Source organism: Diadema antillarum, unplaced genomic scaffold, assembly GCF_040938485.1.
Source record: "Diadema antillarum isolate AM-2024a unplaced genomic scaffold, OU_Dant_1.0 scf00000091, whole genome shotgun sequence".
In the NCBI taxonomy this organism is placed as follows: domain Eukaryota; kingdom Metazoa; phylum Echinodermata; class Echinoidea; order Diadematoida; family Diadematidae; genus Diadema; species Diadema antillarum.
The window spans coordinates 207310-214872 of record NW_027270980.1 but is presented as its reverse complement, the minus strand read 5'-3'; positions in this window follow the sequence as shown (position 1 = coordinate 214872).

The following is a 7563-nucleotide window of genomic DNA, read 5'->3' as shown; positions in this document are numbered from 1 at the left end:
TCTATTCACAGCTCTGGATTCAAAACAAAACTATTGATTAACCAAATTCTGTTCAATACCTAAAACAAAGTCAGGAAATTATGTTGGAAATTCATTTAGTTTTTTTACATCATGGTATGATAGAAGTTTAAGAATCTGAACACAGGACCAAGCCGAAAGACAGGAACTAGTAGCAGTACTCTACATTCATCTGCTTTCCATGCCCAATGCCTTTGTCTTTCTCATACTGGTATGTCTCATACTGGTATACTTCAAAAGCTCTCACCTCATTCTGGTGCAACAAAAGTGATCAGGAATTACACAGAACAATTGTGAACACACATACAAAAAAAAAAAAAAAAAAAAAAACATTGCCAGTAGGGACCTCTGGTACAGTGTACTCCCGTTATAGTGAACACGGTTATAACGAAATTCCAGTTACAATGAAATAAAAATTCAGGCCACAGCATTATCGGTTCTATGTTTTTTATTGTTCATTTGTTTGCTTACAACGAAAGAAAACTGCCAGTCGTGCACTGCCTTGCCATCATTATAACGGGAGTCCACTGTTTACATGCAGAGATACACATGTTGTTAATCTTTCGCTTTTCTGTCTCATACCTCTTTCATCCATTTCAGAAGAATTAAATGGTGTTTCAGACGAAGGTGCGAAGACCTTCTCTGCCTCTATTTCATGCGCACTCTGGGTACTGCTGGTCAATGACGCTTGGTGGACTTCTTGAGCTCTTCTATAAAATCGTTGACTTTCAGGCAGGTTTTCGAAACTCTCCGCCCTCTGCAACCTGCTGCACTTGCCTTGCTGTACCCGGCTAAGAGCAACCTGCCTAGCCATCACTTGGCGACGCTCTATCACAAGCTTGCAGCGATCGCACTGACATTCTCGATATGCGCAGACCCGCTTGTGGCCCTTGAGGTCATATATGAGACCATGATTTCGACATCTGGCACACTTCGGATGACGCTTTTTCAACGGTAGTGTCGACTGGCTTACATCGTAGACTTCACCAGATGTTATTTCCTCTACAAGAGCACATATTGGGAGGAAAATGGAGAGGAAAAGAAAAAGACTTTAGACACTATATCATTTATCACTGGGCGTATACAAGAAGAGCAAGTTATGGTAAAAGTAGCAGCTAGTGAAAGAAGAGTGAGGATATCACTAGATGTATTCATTTATCTAGACCAACAGCAGATACACATAAGAGCACTGATATTGATGCTTTATTTTTCTTACTTTGGATCCGTATTACAAACATAAAATAAAAACAGAATAAAACAAACATTGCACAGCTCTACGTCTTAAAATCAGGGAGGTGGAAGTTCTGCCCCCCTGTTTAAATCTAAGGTTGATGCAGAGGACACCCAAGTCCTACATGGGTAATTCCGTGAAGTTGGGGCACAAAGTGTGACATTTTAGCATAACTCAATACTAATTATGCTATACATATATTGTTTATAGGCTTTACATTTGTATTGAGACCATACATTTTCCTGGAAATTTTGTGCCATTCAGACTCAATTTTGATGAAGTTATTTTTAAAAGATGTAACTGTGTCCTGTAGCATCGTGACGTGTCCATGTAGCATCGTGATAGTTAAAATCTGGTCCTAAAAGACAAATTAATGCAATTAGCTTGACCAAAATTTGATATAATATGCATAATTACTCGATTAGTCAGATAGCTAAATATCTTAACTCTCCTTTCCACAGTTTTACTTTTACAAGAAAATTACACAATGTGTCACTATGCTACACGGTGTCCACCAAATGTCACAAAAAAGGACACCGCGTAGCATCGTGATACATTTTGTAATTTTCTTTTAAAATTAAAACTGTGTACAGGAAATTTGAGATATTTAGCTATCTGACTAATCTAGTAAATACGCATATTGCATCAAATTTGGGTCAAGCTAATTGCCATAATTTGTCTCTTAGGACCAAATTTTAAAATATCACGATGCTACATGGACACGTCACGATGCTACAGGACACCGTTACATATTGTTTAATAACTTCCTCAAAATTGAGTCTGAATGGCACAAAATTTCCAAGAAAATGTGTGGCCTCAATGCAAATGTAAAGCCTACAAACAATAAATGTATAGCATAATCAATATTGAGTTATGCTGAAATGTATTTTTTGAATATCACGATGCTACATGGACACTGCCCCAACTTCATGGAATTACCCACATGTACATGGACCATCCATGATGATTCCCATCCCTCTCTTCTGTTTCACCCTATTTTTTTTTTACCCTTGACATTAGTGTTCAGTTTTACTTCTTGCCCTTGGTCACAATTCAAGCTTCCGTACTAGCATTCAAGATGTAGCCCACCATCTGATAAGATCGACTGCAATGAAATAACCAAGACACAGATTGAGGAAGATGCCAATTCATTCCCTTCTTTTTACAGTAGACTCCCATTATGACGAAGTCCTCGGGACTGGCAGTTTTCTTTCGTTTCTCGAAATTTCGTTATCCAAACAAATAATTAATAAAAAACAGAGCAGATACGGTATTTTGCTAAAACCATGTTCGTTTTAACGGGAGTGCACTGTATTTTGTAATGACAGTGCTGACATTAATTAATTCTAATTTTCCACAAAAAGTAGAGCCTAGTTTTACAGCTGAGTTAGATGTGAGGTTTTGTAAAGTGAACTTTCGCATCAAAATTAAGACATAATATGTACTACATTACTAAACACAATAGGTTTCAGACTCTTTCTAGCCACGACAGGTTGAATTCATACAACTGCTAGAAGATTTTCTAGGAGAGTCTATCTTGTTCTCTACCCTTCTAGACTAATGTAGAAGGGGATAGTTCCTTAGAATCTACAACTGGTCTCAACCATTTCACTATTAGTATAATACACTCAGCAAAAAAAGAAAGTAAACACTTTTTCGAGGTCATATACATGTATTTCATAGAAGATTTTTATGAAAATCAATGTGTTATATACCATATTAAAGGTAATTTAATTGGCTATTAAGTTCATAGGTTAGTTAAAAAGAAAACTTTACGCATGAGTGAGCACATTCGTTTTTGTCCTCCAAGGCACAAAATCAAAAATTGCAAAAATTGACATGTTCTCTTTCACTTGCAAATGCCCTTCACGATAACATAGACAACAAAAGTCCAGTTTAAGACAATGAGAGACATGAATGAAATAGGAAAAACACATTTTTGTTCTCTTTATATCCTTATTACCTCTAAGAAAAACAAAGTAGGAAACTAAAGGGAAAAATAAGAACCTTATGTCAAGTCAAACTTCAAATGACATAGGGAATAGAAAGCATAAAGATGGTTAAATGAGCAGAATTTCTTTATCTATTTCTTTTAAACTAGTGATTTAATATCCATGTGACAATTTCAAGAATCAAACATTATTTACAATTTCCTAATTTGAAAAAACCCTCAAATTTGTACCATTTTTGTTAATTATTACTTCTTCTCTTATTTCACTTGAATTTAGATTTGACATAAGATGCTTTATTTTCCTCCATTTTTAGCCTTCAATGGTCTTTTAGGCTTTAAAGATATCATAGAGATCAAAAGATTTGTTTTTACAACTTAATTCACGTTTCTTTTTGTGTGAAATGTGTTGTTAATTCTTATTGTTCTATGGAAGAGCACATACACATGGATGACAACTTGTTCAGTTTTTGCAATTTTTACTTTTGTGCCCTGGAAGAGAAAAACAATGGTGTTCACTCATGCGTTAAGTTTCCCTTTTTGTTGACCTACCAGGTTGATAGCCAATTAAATTACCTTCAATATGGTATATAATACATTAGCTTTCAGCCAAATATTCTATGAGAAATCTAAACTTGAAAAAGCGTTTACTTTCTTTTTTTGCTGAGTGTACATAAAGCTATTTTAAAAATGTGGAAAAAATGTATGACATTCTAATATTTTCTCTTGACCTTTGACCCCATGGCCAAATCTTTCCATACACTAGCTAGTACATAATCATTGTGAATGCGTAATCTCAAAGGTATGATGAAAAAGTGTAATTTCAGCAATAAATGATGAATTTTAGCACTTTAAAATGTGACCATGCCCCTTAACCTTTGACCCCATGACCCAAAAATTCCCAAGAGAATCATTGTTGGGAAGTTTGTGCATATACATATATGTACTAAATTTCAGGAAGATTCCTTGGGCCATTTCCGAGATATGGAGGGATGGTGAAATTTCAGCATTCATTTTCACTTGACCCCACGGCCCCAAACTTTCCCTAGAAAATCTTTAAACACCAAGTTAAAAAACAAGCAAACAAACAAACTTCAGGATTTGGATAGATATGAGGGAAATAGTGAAACAGTCAGTACATGCATAAATATGTACAACATTTCATGATGATACCTTGAGCTACCTCTGAGATGTATGGAAGAAGAATTAAGTGAAACTAAGCATTTTCACTTGACCTCTTTACCTTTTGGTCAAAAACTTTCCCAGAGAATCACTATTGGGTAATACATGAATACACTTAAGTTTCAAGAAAATACCTTCAGGCATTGCACAGATATATAGAAATAGTCAAATTTTGAGGAGTTGACCTAGACATTTGACCCTTGACCCCAAAATTCACAAGAGAATCACTAGCTGTCAGGCAGTAAATACATTAAAATAAGTTAATATCGCTTGGATTATTATTATTTCTTTATTATTTTTTTTTTTGCTTGCAAGCTGAAGAAACCGGGAAGCGGCACAAGAATGTTGCACTGAAGACCTTTTTTATTTGCTTGTTAGCTAATGAAACCCAGAAGTGGCACCAGGAATGATAAACTGGGGCCCCCACTTTAAAAACGTAGTGCCGGTCTTGCATATTTATACTAAATTTCAAGAAAATACCTTCAGGCATTGCATACCTTTTGATCTTTGACCTTTGGACCAAAAACTTTCCAAACGAATCTTTATTGGGTAATACATACCCGATACGCTATGTAAAAAAAAAAACACACACACTTCAGGCATTGCATAGATATATATGTATGTGGGAAATACTTAGAATTCTAGACAAATAATGAAATTTTGGGCTAGATGACCTTGACCTTTGACCCCATGACCCAAAATTTCACAAGAGAATCACTGTCAGGCAGTAGAATCTAAATGCATCTAAGTTCCATGAAGGTACCTTGAACATTTCCAAGATATGGAGAAATGAAGTTTTTTTGCATTTCTTTTTATACCTTCAAATTTGTCCTCAGGCCCAAACTTCTCTTCTGAATATCAGGTAGAACACATGTTTACACTAAATTTCAAGAAAACACCTTCAGGTATTGCATAGATATGGGGGGAAATAGTGAATTTTGAGAATTTGACCTTGAATTTTGACCCGAGCATGTGCACCAAAAAGTTGATAGGCACAACATCGTCCATGCACTCCACTCGAGTCATTACATTTATTCATGCCCAGATTTTCCATCTTGACTAGAATTTCATTTTTAATAATAGAATCTTTGACTAGGTAATCGAAGAGAGAGATCTATACATTGTAGCTTCTAGTCTTCTACATTTTTAGACTAGCTCTGAACTGTGTTAGACCTAGTCTAGTATCAGTACTAATGTTATCAAAGCTATGCTTGGTATAGAGCATTATGTTGTCAGAATGCACTTAAATATCACAGGGAAAATGTAAATAGCCTGACCAAAAACGAAAAGATTGGTTTCATATACAGATACTTGTTGACCCTCTCCAAGACAATGAGCTATGGCTCACTGCACTTGTTTTAAACCGATCAACAAACAGAGGAATATCAAATGATCAAGGTAACCAGACAGGTCAAATGACTGATGCTCTAATACAGAACACAAACTTGTTGCTAAACCAACATAAAACACCACTCTGCGGCTCAGCAAAGAGGTATGTCTACCAAAAATCTCTAACATGTAGAGAGTCATATTTTAATGTTCTAGCAATCTCATATCATACAGAACTAGAAATGTCGCTATGGCGACTGATGCCTCCGCCATAATGCATGATTCTCACAATAGGCGTATAGTACAATGTCTTCACAATGTGTGATCCATGACAGTTTCACATAACTGGCAAAATACTGATATGACAGGTTCGTCAGAAATGACTTGAATGTTCACTTTCCTTGAACTGGGTTTGCTATAATTGTCGAAGAGTGCAGGTACACATACTTGGGGAATTGAGAATTTTTACTTGAATTCTGACAGACCCTTTTATTAGTTTATGCATTGAGTAAATTACGGTACAAAATAGATTTTTTTTTTTTGGGGGGGGGGGCATTGAAACCTGGCCTTTGACCCTTAACCTTTGACCTTTGACACTCTTGCTGGAAATTTCCTGGAGAATCTTTATGCATATATTAAGTTTTAAAACTAATAATGTAAGCATTTCATATACTAGTGTATGAGGGAAATAGTAAAATTTTGAGGAGTTGACCTTGATCTTTGACCCCATGACTATTGACCTATGACCCCTAAATTCCCTAGATAATCTCTGCCAGTTAGTACATGCGTATGTACCAAGTTCCATGAAGATACATTGAACCATTTGTGAGAAGTGATATTGCAACATTTCACCTAACCTTTGACCTTTTGACCTTTGACCTTATGACATGAAACTCTCTCTGGAGAATCTTTACGCAGTAGTACATGTCTACACCAAGTTTCAAGAAAATACCTTAGGGCATTGCACAGATATTGGGGAAATAGCAACATTTTTAGCATTTGACTTTGACCTTTTGACCTTTGACCTCTTGCCGATGTCACCAAAATCTACTCAACTAATTGTCCCATCATACATCATACTTGGACCAAGTTTGGTGAAAGCTGCTTCATCCAATTTTGAGTTATCACGTAAACAGATAAATTTCAGGATTTGACCTTGATCTTTGACCTTTGACCTCTGTCCGATTTCACTAAAAAACTAATCAAGTAATTGTCCCATTATATATCACCCTCCGACAAAGTTTGGTGAAATTTGCTCGATCCAGTTTTGAGTTAACGCGTAAATGGATACAATTTCATGATTTGACCTTGACCTTTGACCTTTGGCCGATTTCACCCAAAATCTAATCAACTAATTGCCCCATCATACTTTATACTTGGACCAAGTTTGGTAGAATTCAAGTCAATATTACTCAAGTTATCGCGTAAACGAAAGCGGACGGACGTACGGACGTACGGACGGACGGACAACCCGAAAACATAATGCCTCCGGCACCACTTCGTGGCGGAGGCATAAAAATCTGCCAATGCTTTATTGGCATTGAATAATAGGTATGCCCTGCCATAATCAAAGAACTTCTGGATAAAACTTGATTTGAGTTGTCAATTTGCACGAGTATATCATATATTACATTATGCTTTTAGTGTTAACACAGTTCTTCAAGATTCCCTACACGGAAATAAAAAAAAAAAAGGCATGTTGATCAAAACATTGTTAATGTCAAACAACTTCAGACAAAGCACATGCCAGAACAGAAGTGTGGTTGCATGTGTGTGTCTGTGTATAAATTTCCGATATCACTTGACTCTGTGGGGTTTTATAAGACATTCATCACAAAAGGTTTTGGGTTGACTC